This window comes from Impatiens glandulifera, chromosome 6, assembly GCF_907164915.1.
Source record: "Impatiens glandulifera chromosome 6, dImpGla2.1, whole genome shotgun sequence".
NCBI lineage: Eukaryota > Viridiplantae > Streptophyta > Magnoliopsida > Ericales > Balsaminaceae > Impatiens > Impatiens glandulifera.
Genome location: NC_061867.1, coordinates 20,221,005 through 20,240,911, shown reverse-complemented (window position 1 = coordinate 20,240,911; position 19,907 = coordinate 20,221,005). Strand labels below are relative to the sequence as shown.

Here is a 19,907-nt window from a genome sequence, read left to right as displayed (position 1 = left end):
ATATTATTAATAATAAGAAATATTATTTATTTGTGAAATAAAATAATATATAATTAATGGTTAATTATGGAGTTAAGATTGTGAAATAAAATAATATATAATTAATGGTTAATTATGGAGTTAAGATTGTGAAATAAAATAATATAAAATTAATACATATTAGATATTATTAATAATAAGAAATATTATTTATTTGTGAAATAAAATAATATATAATTAATGGTTAATTATGGAATTTTATTTAATACAAAAGGATTCACTTATTTGCAAAAAAACGGAAGTGAAGAGAGAGAGAATTGTTCCTCTTTTAAAACGACTTTTGCTATATTACAGTGAGAACTCCAAGAGGAAGAAATCATCTTTTAATATAGTAATTGGATTGCTTCCCCTTTGTCTTTTTCGTCATAGCAGTTGAAAGTAAAGAGATCTAGTCGGGCTCGTGTGGACCAAGTAGAGGAGCAACACGTGAGGCTCTCAACTATTCATTACTACCAGATCTGATCCGGTTCACGCATTAAAGGTATATTTCTATAAACTATATATCATGATTCTATCAATTATGCATGATCATATAATTAGATGTTTAGATTAGATATATAAATTATTTCGCTGCGAACATCTAATTCACCAACAGTGGTATCAGAGCCGGGTTGCATATATTGAAAGGATCAATAAATTAACTATTAATTTTGATGCGGATCTATATCGATGATATAATTTTACATAGATTAAGATGTAAAACTATCTTTAAGAAAATAAAAGAAATATTTATTTTAATTGGATTATATAAATATTTGGATAAAATAAATATGATATATTTGTTTTCTAAAAGTTAGGAAATCCCACTTATTAAAGATTAATATTTTTCTAGTATGGCCCAGAAATACGATCTGAGCATCGTTATGTTTTCTTATAACACGATCTACGTATCGTTATATATTTTGTAGTTTATTTTGATAATTAGATTATTATAAATAATTATGTAATACAAATAAGAACCATGAAGTTCAAGGATGGAGATCCATGAAGGGTGCAAGAATGAAGAACAAAGAAGTTTAGTTCTTTATATATTTTTTTTGCATCTTAGGGGCCATACTAGGATCACAATTTTCATTGTATTGTTTTTATTTATAATAATTTTCACTAATAAATAAAAGAAAATCAAAACTTAAGTTCTAAAGAAAATTGGGGCAATGCCTTTCCGTGTCATGACCCATGAAGTTTATGGTTTTGGTTGGATAGGTTTCGCAAAAGCGAGGGTGTCTTTCCTCAACCTTATGCTACTGAGGATGAATCTATACGGGGATTCATAAACCTTGATACGGTTGTACCCAACAAGAGACCAAAAGGCAAAGTTTTAGATCTTGAGGCATGGGGATGAATCCTACATTGGATGTGGATCATCAACCAAGAATTATAAGAAGTTATAATTAGTAATTGTTACTTACCTTGAATACACAAGACCTAAGGCAGTGCAAAAGTATGTTGGGGATTGTCTGTAATGGGATCTTGGAATCATTTTATTTATAAGGGACTATAAAAACTTGAATAATATGTGCATTCACTTATTTTAAATTGTTCAATTATAAGTATTTTGCAAATTTCAAAACATAAACTGATTTGTATGTCATTTATATTCTGTAGAATATGTCGAACGATAATTTGAAATTCTCTCTGCGCTCAATTGTTGAGAAAAATAAGCTCAATAAAACGAACTTCCTTGATTGGGAAAGGAATCTGAGAATTATTCTCAGGTCTGAGGGACGTGAGGACGACCTAACTACCCCTATACCTACTGTGACCGGAACCTCATCAGATGAGGAGAAGGCAACATCAACTCGGGTGAAAACTAAAGCATTACCTGTTACTTGCCTCATGCTAGTTGCAATGGAGCCTGAATTGTAAAAGAGGTTTTTGCATTCTGATGCTTATACTATCATAACTAAACTGAAAACGCTATTTCAGGATCAGACAAGGGTAGAGCGATATGAGACTCACAAGGCTATACTTGATAACAAGCTTGTGAAGGGAAAACCAGTGAGTCCTCATGTGATTAGCCTGACTGGGCTTTTCAAGAGGATGGAAAATCTGGGGACCCCATATGACCAAGAGTTGGCCACTGATATTGTTCTTAGATCCTTACATGATGGTTTTGCACCATTTATAATGCAATTCCATATGAATGGTCTAAAGCGTGATCTTAATGAGCTCCATAACATGCTTAAAAATGCTGAAGGCAATATCATTGATGAGAAGAAGAAGGAAGTTCTAAATGTCAACAATGGGAAGGGGTTTAAGAAGGTGGCTAAGAAAAAGAACAATAACCAAGGAAAAGGCAAGCAAGTTGCCAAACCCAAGGGTGGTGAAAAGCCAAAGATAGCTGCTAATCATGATTGTTTTTACTGTAAGGCCAAGGGACACTGGAAAAGAAATTGTCCCAAGTACCTAGAAGACAAGAAGAACGGGAATGTGAGTTCCACTTCAGGTATTTATGTTATTGAGATTATGACAACCGATGTTCTCACATTAAATAATGGTCCTACTTGGGTATTAGATACTGCATGTGGTGCTCACATTATTTCATATGTGCAGGGACTTAGAAATAAAAGACAAGTGAAGAAAGGAGAGATAGACCTGCGCGTTGGAAATGGAGCAAGTGTTGATGCACTTACCGTAGGAGATTTAAGTCTATCTTTACCTTCTAGTTTAATATTATAACTGAATAATTGTTATTATGTTCCTTGCATTACTAAGAACCTTGTTTCGGTTGCTGTATTACATTCTGAAGGTTTTGAATTTAGCATTAAAAATGGAAATATTTCTGTTTTTAAGAATGATATTTTCTATCCGACTGCTCCAATGAGTAATGGACTCTTTGTATTGGATCTCAAATTAGAATTGTATAACATAAATAACAAAAGACAAAAATTAAATAGTTTGAGTGAGGCCTACCTATGGCATTGTCGATTGAGTCATATTAGTGCGAATCGCATGAAGAAGATCCACAAAGATGGGCTTCTAAAAGACATGGATTTTGAATCCATTGATACATGTGAATCATGTCTGATGGGCAAGATGACAAGGTCACCTTTCAAAGGAACGTTTGAAAGGGCTACTGAACTACTGGGCGTAATACATACTGATGAATGTGGTCCAATGAGCACTGAAGCTAGAGGTGGCTATAGATACTTCATCACATTTACTGATGACATGAGTAGATATGGGTATATTTACCTTATGTCACATAAATCAGAGTCCTTTGAAAAGTTCAAGAAATTTCAAAACGAAGTAGAGACTCAAAGTGGCAAGAAAATAAAAGCACTTCGATCTGATCGTGGTGGTGAGTACTTGAGCCACGAATTTGATCATCATTTGAAAAACTGTGGGATAGTCACACAGTTGTCTACCCCAGGAACACCTCAGCTAAATGGTGTGTCTGAAAGGAGAAACATGAATTTGTTAGACATGGTCCGATCAATGATGAGTTTTGTTAATCTTCCGGTATCCTTCTGGGGATATGCCCTCACTACCGCTGTAATTACACTAAATAGGACTCCGTCAAGAACTGTAAACAAAACTCCATATGAGATATGGACTGAAAAGGTTCCAAAGTTGTCTTTTCTGAAAATATGGGGATGTGAAGCTTATGTAAAGCGTTTACAAACAAAGAAGCTTGCCCCCAAATCAGATAAATGCTTTTTTATAGGGTATCCAAAATGAAGTTTTGGATATTACTTCTACAATCCAACTCAGCAAAAGGTGTTTGTTGCAAGGGATAATGTCTTTTTGGAAAGAGAGTTCCTTTCCAACAAGTCAAGTGGGAGAAATATTCATCTTGAAACAGTTCAAGATGATGAAGAGCAACAAACTCAACAACAAAATGACATGGATGATGTCGATGCAGAGATGATTACTTTTGAAGGCTCAGGGCCTCAAAACATCCAAGAACCAGAACAAGAGGATCTACAAAAAGTTGTAGATCATGTTCCGGATTTAGTTGTTGAACAAGTTGAACCCACTCGTAGATCGGAAAGGCCAAGGGTACAACCAAGACGTTATGATGATTTCATCTTAAATGTAAGCCTTGATGTTCTTATGTTAGAACATAGTGAGCCTTCGACCTATAAGCAAGCAGTGACGGGTCCAGACTCCAATAAATGGCTTGACGCCATGAGGTCTGAAATGGATTCGATGTTTGAAAATCAAGTATGGTACTTGATAGATTTGCCAGATGGGGTAAAACCCATAGGAAGCAAATGGATTTTCAAACTAAAAAATGACAAGGATGGAAATGCATCTGTTTACAAGGCAAGACTAGTTGCCAAAGGTTTTAGACAAATTCATGGTATAGACTATGACGAGACATTTTCACCAGTTGTCATGATTAGATCCTTTAGGATAATCCTAGTTATTGCTGCATATTATGACTATGAGATATGGCAAATGGATGTCAAAACCGCTTTTCTAAATAGTTTTTTAGAAGAGGATGTGTACATGACACAACCTGAAGGTTTTGAAGATCCAAATCATGCTTGAAAGGTATGCAAGCTTAAGAAGTCCATTTATGGACTTAAGAAAGCATCCAGGAGTTGGAACTTTCGATTTGATGAAAAGATCAAAGAGTTTGAATTCATTAGATGCGAAGAGGATCCTTGTGTTTACAAGAAGTTTAGTGGGAGTAAGACAGCCTTCTTAGTCTTGTATGTGGATGACATACTACTTATTGGGAATGACATTCCGATGCTAGAGTCCGTAAAAGAATGGTTGAAGAAATGTTTCTCAATGAAAGACTTAGGAAAGGCCGAGTACATACTTGGAATTAAGATCTATAGAGATAGATCTAAGAGGCTTCTTGGATTAAGTCGAGGAACTTATATTGATAAGATTCTTAATAGATTCAAGATGCAAGATTCCAAGAAGGGATTTTTACCCATTCAACAAGGTGTATATCTCAGCAAGACGCAGTGTCCTAAAACACCTGCTGAGCTTGAGAAGATGAACAAGATCTCATATGCTTCTGCTATAGGATCTATCATGTATGCCATGGTATGTACACGTCTAGATGTTGCATATGCTTTGAGCATGTGTAGCAGATACCAATCAAGTCCTGGAGAAGCACACTGGAGTGCAGCTAAGAATATCCTGAAGTACTTAAAAAGAGTAAATGATGATTTCTTAGTATATGGGGGAGATGAAAAATTGATCGTACAAGACTATACTGATGCAAGCTTTCAGACTGACCGAGATGGCTTTGAGTCTCAATCGGGTTATGTCTTTATCCTTAACGGAGGAGCTGTGAGATGGAAGAGCTCCAAGCAAGGTACTATATCAGATTCTACAACAAAGGCTGAGTACATTGCTGCTAGTGAAGCAGCAAAGGAGGCCGTTTGGATGAGGAAGTTCCTAGATGAACTCAGTGTTGTTCCTAGCATTTCAATGCCTATCGACATCTATTGTGACAACAATGGTGCCATAGCTCAGGCAAAGGAACCGAGTTCGAGATCCAAATCCAGACACGTTATGAGAAAGTATCACCTTATTCGACACATCATCACTATGGGTGATATTAGGATGTGTAAGGTGCATACTGATGACAACATTACAGATCCATTAACCAAACCTATGCCTAGGCCCAAGCATGAGAGTCACTCTAGGGCTAAGGGTCTCAAGCACATTGGAGAATGGCTTTGAGTTTGCTTTTGTATTACATTATGTATTTATGAGTGTTAGACACCAGTTTTATGTTTGGCTTGATGATTTTATGATATATGATATTTCATCCTTATTTATATTGTTTTTATCGATATTGAATAATATGTCCAAATAATTCATTATTAACAAATGGGATCACCTTAAGTGTTCTAGTGAATGAAACCCCATTAAATGAAATGAAGTTTTGAATTATTAAAAGTCTATAGTTTGAAATCATCAAATGAACATAGATGATTTTATAAGTTACTATATTGTAAGTTGACTAATAGTGTCAGGTTTCATGGGCTATAAGGACATGGAGATGTCTAGTCAATTACATATATGTGTATGGATGATACATGTAAGACTGACCCACCTTAAGACTCTCCAAAAGAGATTGTAGAGTTTTAAGTTAAACCATGTTTAGTAGATTCCTCAGACATGAGTATGTTGTGGCCTCACTTGATGATTGATATTTCTTTGACACTGTTAAACGCTTTCCGTAAAAGGGAGTTATAAAGGCAGTAGTTGGGATTGCTAAAAATTGAGTGGGAGCCATAGTCATACAAGAATGGAGAAGTCCTCCTACTTCATGTATACTGTGATACATTGAACAGGAATGGTGTCTCGGCCACTTGAAGAGCGAGAACTGAAAATGCATGGCCATGCTCGGATGGATTAATATGAATCATCCGTTTAATTGACAGTTCAAACTCAGAGTTCAAGAAACATATTTGATAAAAAGGTATGAATGTTATCATATCATCAAATAAGACATTAAGAGACAAAGGTATCTTATATTGCACATTTGTTTAAGGACAAGTGAGAGATTGAAGGAATTGTGTCATTTAATTATGAAATTTTATTTAATACAAAATGATTCACTTATTTGCAAAAAAACGGAAGTGAAGAGAGAGAGAATTGTTCCTATTTTAAAACGGCTTTTGCTATATTACGGTGAGAACTCCAAGAGAAAGAAATCATCTTTTAATCTAGCAATTGAATTGTTTCCCTTTGTCTTTTTCGTCATAGCAGTCGAAAGTAAAGAGATCTAGTCGGGCTCGTGTGGACCAAGTAGAGTAGCAACACGTGGGGCTCTCGACTATTCATTACTACCAGATCTGATCCGGTTCACGCATCAAAGGTATATTTCTATAAACTATATATAGCATGATTCTATCTATTATGCATGATCATATGATTAAATGTTTAGATTAGATCTATAAATTATTCCGCTGTGAACATCTAATTCACCAACAATTACTATATTTTGTATTACAATATTATGAATAATAATGACAATTTCCTTGTGTATAGATGTCGCTTTAAGATAAAAACGAAAGTTTTCAACTTTTTTTATTGATTTTTATTAGTTCGATTTTAAATATGTTTTGGAGGACCTTAGAATGATTGTTACATTGTCAAATGATCGGGTTTTAAAAATATTTGTTAGGCATTTGCAAGAACATTGCAAATGATAAAAGTGCATAGTTTCAATTCAATGAATTTTTACGATCGAGTTACAGGAAATTGAAAATTTTTGAAAACAAAAGACAACTAAAATATTGAAAAGAAATTTCTTTTGACAACTCTAACTAGTCGACATATACAATCGAATACAATATCTTCTGATTCTTTGTGATTTAAAAAAACTTAGAACAACATAATGTGATTACATCATCGTATCCATTTTATTAAAAAGAACCCTATAGTTGATTTTCTTTATTCATATAAAAATAACCAAAACAATCATTAATTTTTAATTTATTATGATATCAAGAAAAGTCCGGAAGTCCCAAGGCCATGAGCATGTGGGTTTCGTAGATATCAAGAAAACATGAAACTTTCTTAATTTATTGCTAATTAAGTCAAGAATTATTTTTGTAGTCATTCATTATATTGGTTTCTTTTGTCCAGCTCCATTATTGCTTCAATTTAAAGAACTTAATTTAAACATACTAAACAATACAAACAATAACTAACTCAAATCTTTCAAAATAAAACTTGGCTATTTAACTATACATCATTCATATTGTTCCATGTGTGTAGTTAATAAAAACAATAGGGGTCATTATTTGTATTTAAAACAAAAACATAAATAATTAAATCATCTCCCTAACTAAGTTTACTTTTTGTCAAACTTTTGTATCTATAAGAGATTTAAATATAGAATCATAAATTATGAATATTTTCAAATGAGATCTATAATTATTCAAATATGAGAAAGAGTGAGCGTAGTCAAGGTTTAACACATGATGATAATTAAGACCCATTAATTTAATTGGAATAACTTAATTAAATACACCCCCATTAATTTATTATTACTTTTAATAACAGTATATTTGACTATTAGCTGTTTGGATCTTTCCTTTGCAATTATTTTTAATAGTTATTATAGAATTTGAATAACTATTAACTTGGTTTAAGAGTAGCAACCTGGTTGAATTATAAGGCTATTATTCTACTTATTTTTGAATTCCAAAACATTTATTAAGTCCATAGAAAACAATTAAGTGTACACATTTTCACAACCACATCTCACTCTATTTCAATACATATAGTTTTTATCATCAACAATTCTATCCAACAACGTCAAAATCGAGATTTTAGGTCCGTATAAACTTGTAAAATCAAAAGTTACTTAAAATTATAAGAGTTTAATTTAAAAAATATTAGTTATATATTATTATTATTTATATATATAATTAAATATTTTATACATTAATTATTTTTTAAAATTTATATATTTAAATATAAAATTAATTAAAAATTAAATAGAAGTAAATAACACTATAAAAAATTATATTTACAAAATTAATTATATTAGATTTCTATTTAAATAAATAATTACTTTTTTTATAACGTAAATATTATAAAATTGTAAAATCGTAAAATTTATTATTTTAAATTTAAAATAATAAAAGTTTAAATATATTTGAAAATTTTACCTAAAATCAGACTTGTTAACCTATTTAAAAAATTTTAAGAGTAACTTGTTATTGTCCGCATGATAATTATTATCTTTTTTTGTTTTTTTTTTATAATAAACTAAATTTCTCTCCAACTTAAAAATATTTTTAATAATGATGATATTTATAAAATTTAGCAAGTTTGCATGTCCAACCATGAAAAAGTTCAAAATGGACAAAATCTTTTAAATATATTAAATGTACACCTGACAACCTATTAAAACAAAATTATTGATAGTTTGATCATTTGTAAATTAAGACAAACAATCATTGTAAAAAATATTGTAAAAAAATATATAAAAACAAACAATAAATTTATAAATATAATTATTCTCTTATAAATAACCAACTAATTTCTAACATAGAAAAACAATAACCAACATATTTTTTATATAGTCTATAGAAAACACAACTTTCATTCATTCTTATCCTTAAATATTAAATTTAAATCATTTTAAAAGCATTTAAAAAATGCAACCTCAAATAAAATCACTAATCTTCACTTAAATCCTAAATATAATTGTACCTGGAACAACCAAATAAAGTGGAATATGTTTCTATAAAAATTTGAATTGTTTAGAACAATTTAAATCCAATAGTATAAGACAATTAACACAAAAACTATCAAATAAAAGACAAGACTATATTTTAGAAAATACATGTTAAGCTACAGGCCAATTAGAGGCGATTCAATGGGAATTGGTGTAGTAGATGGTATAGACCCTCATTTTTTATGCAGAAGGATTTAAATTGAATTTTTGTTAATTTTCAATTTGTTAAATTCAATTTCTGAAAGTCGTGGTTACTATTTAATTTAATTAGATTCAGAATAATTTTCTAAAATTTCTTAAAAAATAATAGGTTAAAATTTCTTAAAAAATAATAGGTTCTAAGTTTCTAAATACATTATCCAAGAATGAATGTAATCTGAGTTTAAACCAAAAAAGTTATTAATAAAACAAAATTATCAATAAAACAAATAGGCCCAATTTCCAAATTAAATCGATAATTCACACAATCTCAACTACCCACGCCTTCTCCAACTCCAACACACGAAAATGAGCCACAATATTTTGCATTCAAAATCACACGATGAGACGACCAAATTAACGATCGAGATCCATCGCATTGACCCTTCTAACTATTTTGTCTTCTCTTATGCGCAAGACCAAGTAAGAATATACCGAGTTTTAAATCTTTATTAACTAAATCATGAAATTAAAACTTTAAAACATTAATTCAAACACTAATTAAAACATAAAAAAATAAAATAAAAATAAAAATGTGGTTAATTCAATATTTGATTTTAATTTAAAATCTCAACTCTCAAACAACACAATAATATTACTATTCAACTTATTAACTATTATCAACTATTTTCTAATTTTTTTTATTGTGCTGTTTCTGAAATCAGATTATTCAAGCACTATGTCAATTCAAGCAAGTTTTCTCAAGCATAAAAGTTGCTTAGAAGATACTTTTCTAGAACTTTGGTTAAGATAAAAATTTTGATGTCTCATACCGTCTACAACCCAACCACATATTGGATTTTGGAAGCTCTAACACATCACCAAACTCATATACCTAATGATTTTTTTTTAATATTTCTCTCTCTTGAAAAGCAACCAAAATGCAATTTTATATATATTTCAATTCTTAATATATTTTAATATTAAAAACTGAGTTTAAAGTTATAGGTTTTATTTTATTTTTTAATATAATTTTTTTATATATTAATCTTGTTTATATATTTTATTTTATTTTTGTTGTGTATGAATTATTGATATATAATTAATTTATCTTAATATTATTAAATGAATCAGAAAAGATTGAGGTTAAACATGTAAAATTGATAAATATATAAATAATATTAATAAGGTTAAAAAGTTAGTGTAAGAAAATAATATTCTAATAATATTTTTTTAAGTTTGGAAATTAGTTTTTGGGTTAGAGATGAATTACTGTTTGATGTGACATTTACTGCATTTTGGGTTTGAAAATGAGTTTGTGAATTGAAGATGGTCTCATCTTTTGTTTTACCAAATTAAACTCGGAATCTATCTAGATTACATGCAACGGTCCTAACAAAATGGAACCGACTTACCTAATGCCTAAGGGTATAAGAAAAGATTTCCCCATTAATTTGAAAAACGGTTCACCATTTGTTAAAGTCGAGTGAGATAATAAGTAGTATTATTGTTTACACTATTTGGTTAACCATTAGTTGCTAAAAATTCTAGGTTAGTATTTATGTGCTTAGCCTAAGGTTAGAGACAAAGTTAGGATTCTACCGAAAGATAGGTCCGCGAATTGCTTTTGTGCTACGTTTATAATTAGAAGCTTTGGCGAGGACATGAACAAAGCAATATTGTCGCGAGGAAGATGATGTAAAGTTCTTTAATGCCGTTGCGATGACGAAAGAGATTTTTGAACGAAATATCCTCTTAGATTCCCGATTGGAAGAGGAAGGCGAGTCCAATGCTTCGATTCATTATATTAATTTGAGGCTCTACTTGAAGAAGCTTTGTGTAATGGAGAGGCTCGCGAAGAAAAATGATCTTGGCTTTGACTATTGGATCTTTCTAAGAACAACTATGAAGTTATAAAACTCTGAAAAATAGATATTTGCTGAAGAGGAAAAAGTCTTGAGAATCTTAAGTGTTGTATATTCAACCTTTACAAACAATCTTTATATAGGAGTAATTAGCTTAGAAAACCCTAAATTACTTATACATATAGGCCCAAGCCCATCAATAATTAAATAAACCCTAATTGTATAAAAGATAATAAAGGCCTACAACTTTCAATTTTCTGACAATCAATGTTTAAACTCACAATCTCTCCCGTAAGCTTGATTTGGTTTGAGATTCTTTACGCTGAGCAGCTCTTGCATCTCTACAAATTTGACTCTTGCTAGTGCCTTAGTGAGAATGTCTACACGCCGCTCTCTAGTTCTTACGAACTCCACAATGATTTTTTGATTCTCGACGCATTCACGCATGAAGTGGAACCGAGTGTCGATGTGTTTTTTGCGTCCATGAACCACCGAGTCTTCATTAATGTTATTGCAGACTTGTTGTCGACGTAAAGGGTTACCGGCCTCGACTCGCATCCGAGCACCTCTCTCAACAAGTTTCTCAGCAAAAGTCCTTGACACGACGTTGTAGTAGTTGCCATAAACTCTGCCTCACATGAAGATAAAGCAACAGTTCGCTGCTTCTAAGATTTCCAGGTGATCAGATTCCCGTTGAGATAAAACACCATCCCTCTAGTACTTTTATTGTCGTCTATGTCACCAGCTAGTTCGCTGTCAGTAAAACCAACGAGTTCTTCAACTTCTCGTCTTCTTCCTAACTAAATCCCATAACTCGTCGCTCCCTTCATGTAACAAAGAATGTGTTTTACTGTCTGTTGGTGTAGAGTGGTAGACTTCTCCATGTATCGACTCGCTATGCCAACTGCATAGGAGATATCGGGTTGAGTGCGCGTCAAGTACCTAAGACACCCGATGATACACCTATATTCTTTTGGATCTACTATGTTTCCTTCCACATCCTTTCCGAGCTGTAACTTTGCTTCCATAGGATACTTCCTCGAGTTATAATCCTCCATTACAAACTATTTCAACACCTTCTTCGCAAAAGCTTCCTTCTTCACCTTGATGCTATCTTTCTTTTAGTCCACCTCGATACCAAGATAGTATGAGAGTAACCCGAGATCACTCATCTCGAACTCCTTCATAATCTATTTTTTGAACTCCTCAACACCCTTAATGCTTGATCCTGTCACAATCAAGTCGTTGATGTATACGCCAACAATGAGTACTTCTTCTCCATGGTTTCTCGTGTACACAACCTGCTCTTGAGAACACTTCACGAAGCCGAGACTCATCATTCTCTTATTGAGGCAAGTGTTCCACGCCCTTAGTGCTTGACGTAGTCCGTAGAGAGCCTTGTATAACTTGTACACCTTGTGCTCTTTATTCTTGATGATGAAACCTTCGGGTTGGGCAACATAGACTTCTTCTTCGATGTCACCATTTAGAAATGCTGATTTGACATCCAAGTATGAATTTCCCATCCACGGTGAGCTGTGATGGAAAGAATTAGCTTAATTGTGTCAAGTTTCGCCACTGGTGCAAATGTCTCCTCAAAGTCAACGTCTTACTTCTACACATAGCCTTTTGCTACCAATCTCGCTTTGTGCTTGAGGATGTTGCCTTTGCTGTCTCTTTTCAACTTGAAAACCCACTTTAATCCGATAGTCTTATGACCGAGTGGTAAGTCGGTGAGCTCCCATATCTTGTTCTTCTTGATAAACTCGAGCTCTTTATTCATGGCCTCATTCCACGACTCTTCAACTACCACATCGTGATATATTGTTGGCTCGCTAGTGGTGAGAAACAACAATTCATTAAGATCCATCTCTACCAGTGGTGCCTCCGCATAGACATCTCATAGGATTCCGGAGTCCACATAATTTTGTACGAGTTTGTTGTTGTTGTTGCACCACTCCTACTTATTCTCCTCCTCAAATACGACATTTCTACTCACATAGTTTTTCCCGCAAGCTGGATTAGGAAACTTGTGTGCCTTGCTTTCGTATTCGAACTTCACATTTCCGATAATTTTCTCGTCGATCTCATTGAGCTTCTCTCGATGACCCATCATATGGTTTCTTGCTCCATTGTCAAGGTACCACACATTGGTGTGATTACACTCATCGCCACTTGCGAGGAGTTTCTCCATGACTTTCTCTTCATTGGAAAACACCACCTCTAATTCCTCCTTGGACGGTTCTTGCATGAACTCTTTAAGGTTTGTCTTCGCGTCTCTCTCAATAAACATTAATATTGGCTCCTCGTCATAGAAGCTAGTGAAGTTTGCATCATCGTCTTCGGTCAAAGCATTCGGCACTACCTCAACAAACATTAATGATGACTCCTTGTCATAGAAGCTAGTGAGGTTTGCCTCATCGTCAGACCTATTGTTATGGCACTTAGACGCGTAGTGCCCATACTTTTGACAAGCGTAATACTTCATTATGCTCTTGTTTTTGTGGGGCTTGGTATCTTCTTGTCGAGGTGAGCTTTCTACACAATCTCGCCCTTGACTTTTCCCTTTTCCACGACCTCGGTTATCTCCACCGCTGCCGCTACAACTCGACGATCTAGAAGTAAAATCGGCTTCTCCGTTTTTCTTCATTCGTGATATCCATTCATCATGCGTGATAAATATGTGCTCCTCCTCTTGGTCTTCATAGACGCGAAGTCTCTCCTCATGGACTTTGAGACGACCGACGATCTCATCGACGTTCATATTCTTGAGGTCACCAAATTGCTCGATCGCTGTAACGATCTGTATGTATGTTTGTGGTAAGGCTCTAAGGAATTTCTTGACGACGGAGATCTCCTCCACCTTCACTCCCAACGAGCGAATACCAATCACGATGGATGTCAATTTCATTGCGAAATCATCCACCAATTCTCCATTCTCCATGCGAATCGCCTAGAATTGTGTCTTCAAGGTTTGCACTTTTGCCTCCTTGACTCTCTCCACTCCAACATGCATTGTTTTTAGCGTCTCCCACGCTAGTTTGGCATAATCCTTCTCATCCACCATGAGAAGGACGTCCTCAGGGAGTGCTTGATAGATGGCGGCGAGAGCCATTCTATCCATCCGTTCGTCGACATCTTCGAGCATCACAACTTCCGAAACTCCTTGTGCTTGTAAGTTTACCCGCATCTTCAATGCCCACACCGAGTAGTTACTCTTCGTGAGTAACGGATAGGAGAGCGTCACATTTCCTTCTCTTCCAATCTTCATTGTCGTCGCATCTCTAGTTGATCTTGTCGACGATATGTTCTTCAATCTAGCTCTGATACCAAATGTTGGCTTTGACTATTGGATCTTTCTAAGAACAGTTATGAAGTTATGAAACTCTAGAAAATAGATATTTGTTAAAGAGGAAAAAGTCTTGAGAATCTTAAGTGTTGTATATTCAACCTTTACAAACAATCCTTATATATATGAGTAATTGACCTAAAAACCCTAAATTACTTATACATACATGCCCAAGCCCATTAATAATTAAATAAACCCTAATTGTATAAAAGACAATAAAGACCTACAATTTTCAATTTTCTGACAAAACGTGTTTGATGTGCCCAAACAACTAAATATCGTCACTCAAACCCTTACGTGACTACTATATATGTATTTATGTGTATGTATCTAAAGTATAATGAACATCTTATGTATGTTTCCTCTTCAAAATAAAAAAAATGTAAATTGTTTTGAATTTTCAATCTCATACTATGTCTAGGCTAAGCGATATCGCTTTGATCCCTTGCATCGATAACTTCCACGAAAACGAGTATAACCATAGGATCTATGGACTAACTCCCATCATAAGGTTTATCAACTTCAATATATTCAAGACTTTCATGATGCAAATGCAAAGGAGGTGGAGCCCTGCCCCCGAGCTTTCTTTATTGGAGATAGGCAAATGTGCCCAACCATAGAGGAATTTAGGGTCATCTTAATGATTAACAACAAAAATTTTCTACACCTTAAACCATTAATAGAATCGATGTCATTAAAAAAGATGCTACAATAGAAATACGGATACATGAAAACGACATCCGAAACCATCTTGAAAAAGGTTACCATTGACTTCCAAAAATGAAAAAAAAATGGAAGTCAGAAATGGACAAGTTTCTATGACCTTGGGTTCATTCATGATGATAGTCACATTCCTATTGGATCACTTCTTCTAAGCCCCTAATGGATGAAAATCTGTCCTCCAAAATCCTAGAGGTAGCCTACTATCTACGTATAGGGAACAATGACCCCTCATGTATTATCCTAGCAGAAACAATAATGGGGTTAAATGAATCATATTCAACCTCTACCATGAGAAAAAGATGCTCATTTCTAATACTCTATATTTGTCTACTCGATAAGCTCGGATGCCTCCCACCAACAGTCTTCGGTGACTCCATGGGCCCTACTCTCCAATATCGGAGGATGATAAAAGCCCTACCTAAACCTCTCATACAAAACGATGATTCTGTTAGTGATTTACTTCCATGGTATCCCATTAAGAATATGTCATACACGATGGACAACGAACTGATGATTACACTCATGGGTTTGGAATGATTCACTTCTTACTACAACCATGACCTATTCAAGCAATTTGGTCATGACGTCTCCTTATACGGGAAATTTCATCGTGATAAAATAGGTTGATTGACCACAAGGCCTACATTGGATATCTAGAGAAATGACACAACGCCTAAGAGATGGAAATCCCAAAGGAGCGAAGAAATTACCTGATGGACATTATCGAAGAGTATGAGCGGGCCAAGAAAAATGAAGAGAAGGAAAATTCGAGTATAGAAATAGGCTTTAGTAGGACTTAAAATCTACAACCTTTGTCGTCACTTTATCTCTAATTAACTCTCTTTGTAAATACAAAAAAAGAGAGATGCATGCAGTAAATTAAGCAAGTATTGTGTATAATAAATTGTATTTTTTTCAAACTCAAAATCAAAAAGAGATGTTCATTCTCTAGTATTTATTTTACATGCATTGCATTGTACTTACATTACAAATGAAATTCTCATTATTTTCTCTTAGCCTCAGTCTACGACTTGAACAGTCATTACGATCCCAAGGAAAAGAGACCCCCAAACCGGATGTTTCATCCACAATAAAGTGGTTGAAGAAACCCCAGTATCTGAATTAGTCTATATGACTAAATTCAAGGAAATGAATGCAACTCTCCAATATGTGATGGAGTAACTTGCGCTAATCAAGAGTTATTTATTTAATCAGCAAATACCATCCACATTCCAAAACATACATTCTTCTTCCCGATTTCCTACCTAGCCTATCCCATTCATGTTCACCCTTGTCAATCCCAATCCTACTAGTCCTAGAACTCAAGAGGAAGTCTCCTATTATGAAGACTCATAAAAATATTTCGACTAGACCATAGAGGCTCGACATTGGACATCTGAAGATGAGCACAAGCCCATGGGATCACACGGGAAACACATTCAAGTTGATCCTTCCACCAAATATGAATGCCAAATGGCTCAAGTTCTAGCCATGCAGGATGAAATGCATGCCCTCTTAATAAAGTTGTTAAGGGTAAAAGAATTGACAAACACAAGATTGGAAAGATGCCATGAAAACGGCTGAAAGATCAGTTATTCCACTAGGTATCCAAGTATATTGGCAAAAGCGACTCGCCCGTCTTCTTTAAGATGTACACATTCGCAATGACTTTATTGCGACTCGGAGAGCCAATGGTTCTCCACCTATTCTCCGAATACCTCGATAATGTTGCTCTACGCTAGTATCACCAGAAAAATGTAGCATATTTTCAAACTATCGAGGAAATAGCTGTAGTATTTATATAATGATTTAGGATGCACCTCAATCTGGAAAGACTAGAAAAGAGGCTTAAGAACACTAAGCAAGGGAAACACAAGAAATTATATGTTTTATAGTAAGGTAGAAGTCGTAGCTAAAGAAATCAATTCCCTCCCAAGTGAACAACGACAAATCGACATGATTTTAGAAAATGTCAATGAACAATATTATGTTGGATTCGCATTTAAGACCTTCCATAACATGAAGAAGCTATTAAAAATAAGCAATAATCTCGACAATGCAATCAAGAAAGAAGTAAAGGAGAGAAAATCATTTAATTCTTATCAACCTCCGAGTCAATTTTCGAAGAAGGCAAAAGCCGAAGTGCACTAGGTGACAACCGCCTGGCAGGAATGTCCTCCTCCAAAGACGAGCCCTAACAAGCCGTCATGGGTTAAGACAAGTATACCAACCCTACCAAACCTACAACCCCAAAACCCAAACCACTTAGAGTCTTTGACAACTTAGGTATATCTTTGATCCAGGTCATGAAAATTCTTCAAGAAAAGAACCTATCAAACCCCTTACCCCAAGAATGGACAGGCCATTCTTGGGGGAAAATATGAGAATTCTTGGTGTGATAATTACTAAGTGAATGGACATGCTACTAATAGTTGTAGCGCCCTCAAGAATTTAATTCAGGACTTGATCAATCAGAATGATATCGCCAAGCCCAAAATAGCAAAGAATCATTTATCATGCCATTAAGTCAACATGATCACAACTAATGAAGTGACACTCGACACTAATACATTGTTGGATCTAATCTAGGATGTTGAGCTAGAAGTCAATATGATCGACTCCTAGCCTAGGAGAAATTCTAAATCTCACTCTAAGAAGATTTCTAAATGGTGAGTAAAAGACGATTAAAAAATGGTTGTCCAAGTCCGTGCCCTAATATATATTGTGGTAACTTGTGGTGGAACCAATTTTCAACCGAGTTTCATAAAACCACGACGGCTAATATGCCAACAACTTCCCAACAACCTTTGTGGAAATTAAATAGGATGAGTCTAGAGCTTTTAATCCCAAAGATAGTCTCCTAAGTCAACTCAAATGGACAAACGCTAATATTTCCATCTAGGAAATCCTAATGTACTCTATCGAACACAGAAAAGTTGTTCTCAACGAGTTAATCAAGGATAAAGTCCCTACCCACACCACCCTGAAGGAACTAGTAGGAATCATTTATGTTAGTTTACAACACACCATGATCGGCTTAATCGGGATAAACCGGGATAGACCACGCTAAAGCCCTCTACATTTTTGTACGAATGGAGGGGAAAACCATCTCAGTTGTCATTATAGGCAATGGATTAGCTCTCAACATATGTCCTTGGAGGACTCTTGAGAAAATAGGAATCTCTAGAGACAAAGTCTTAACATCGGACTTATGTGTCAGAGGTTTTGATAGATCACGATGAGAGATAATGGGCTTCCTCAAATGCACCATATAGGTAGTTGGCATACCCTTCCAAGTCGACTTTTGTGTTATCAAAAAAGACCATGGCTTCACCAAGATAAGTCTCTAGCATTTACACTTCATCAAAAACAAAGATTTGTAGCCAACGATCAAGTCAACACGGTCAACGGTGAAACGGATGTTGTTGTTGTCATTGAATCGAATCACATCGACACCCTAGAGGTTGAATTAAGAGGATTCGAGATATGTCCTATCTTCCGAGAAGGTATATATTCATTCGTCTCGACTTTAGCACATTTAGCCTCCCTTCCATAAAAATGATGTACAAAATGAGATATTTCACTAACATGAGATTAGGCCCGAATGCCTCCGATATACTTTCATTTCCCCATTCATTTTAAGACTCGGACCACTTTGGTTTAAGATATATCCCAACTGGATTCGAAGAAATTCGAAGAAATTTGCAAGAGAAAAATATCAAGACAACACATACCCATTCGTCAAACCCTACATGGGCAGTTCATTCGAGAATGACAAAGCACCTTATGTTTTGACTTCTCTAAACCCTTTACCAACCCAGATTTATAGAGACGTTTTCTAGGTCTCGAAATCTCTTCAACTTACTCTTATAAACTTAACCCTTTTGTTTGCATGATTAGGAAAAGAACGGAGTATTGGCATGACATTCAGGAAAACCTAGCTCGAAACCCCACGACGGTTGATCAAGTTAAGGATCAACCCCTCAAGTCTACATGGAACCGACGTCTCATTATCCATCGATAATCTAATCGATAAAATCAAAACTCTTCCTCCTCTCATGTGTAGAGAGATATCAAATAATGTTCATTGTAAGGAACTTAAGAATGATAGTCTTGTTGGATTATTTATTCCTACATGTAATAAACTCCTTAATGTGATAAAAGAAGAAGATTTCGAATGCACGAAAAGTAAAGATGATATTTCCTTTTACTATAATCTAAACATTAAAACAAAATACTTCTTAGAAAATGAGGATGAAATCGTCTCTTCTATGGAATGGACAATTGAAATAAATTTAAATACGGTCAATGATCCTCAAATCGTGTTAATCAACCAAAGTTTAAACTCATTAAGCTGTTAAAAGATAATGAAGACATTTTTGCATGGTCATACAAGAACATGGCAAGCATTGATCCCAATATCACACGACATCACATTCCCCTTTATCTAGACGCTAAGCCAATAAAGTAATAACTCGGACAAATGAAGGATGATGTTGTGACTAAGATAAGGGAAGAAGTCTAAAAGAAACTCGATGATGGATTTCTATTCGTAGTGGATTATCCTACCTAAATAGCCAACTTAGTTCCCATTCTAAAAAAAGATGGGAAAATACATGTG

At 34.4% G+C, this 19,907-nt stretch overlaps 1 pseudogene; it reads left to right on the top strand.

The window, feature by feature from the left end:
- The first annotated feature begins 1,013 nt into the window (after window positions 1-1,013).
- On the top strand, window positions 1,014-3,834 carry LOC124943324 (annotated as a pseudogene).
- The last annotated feature ends 16,073 nt before the right edge of the window (window positions 3,835-19,907 follow it).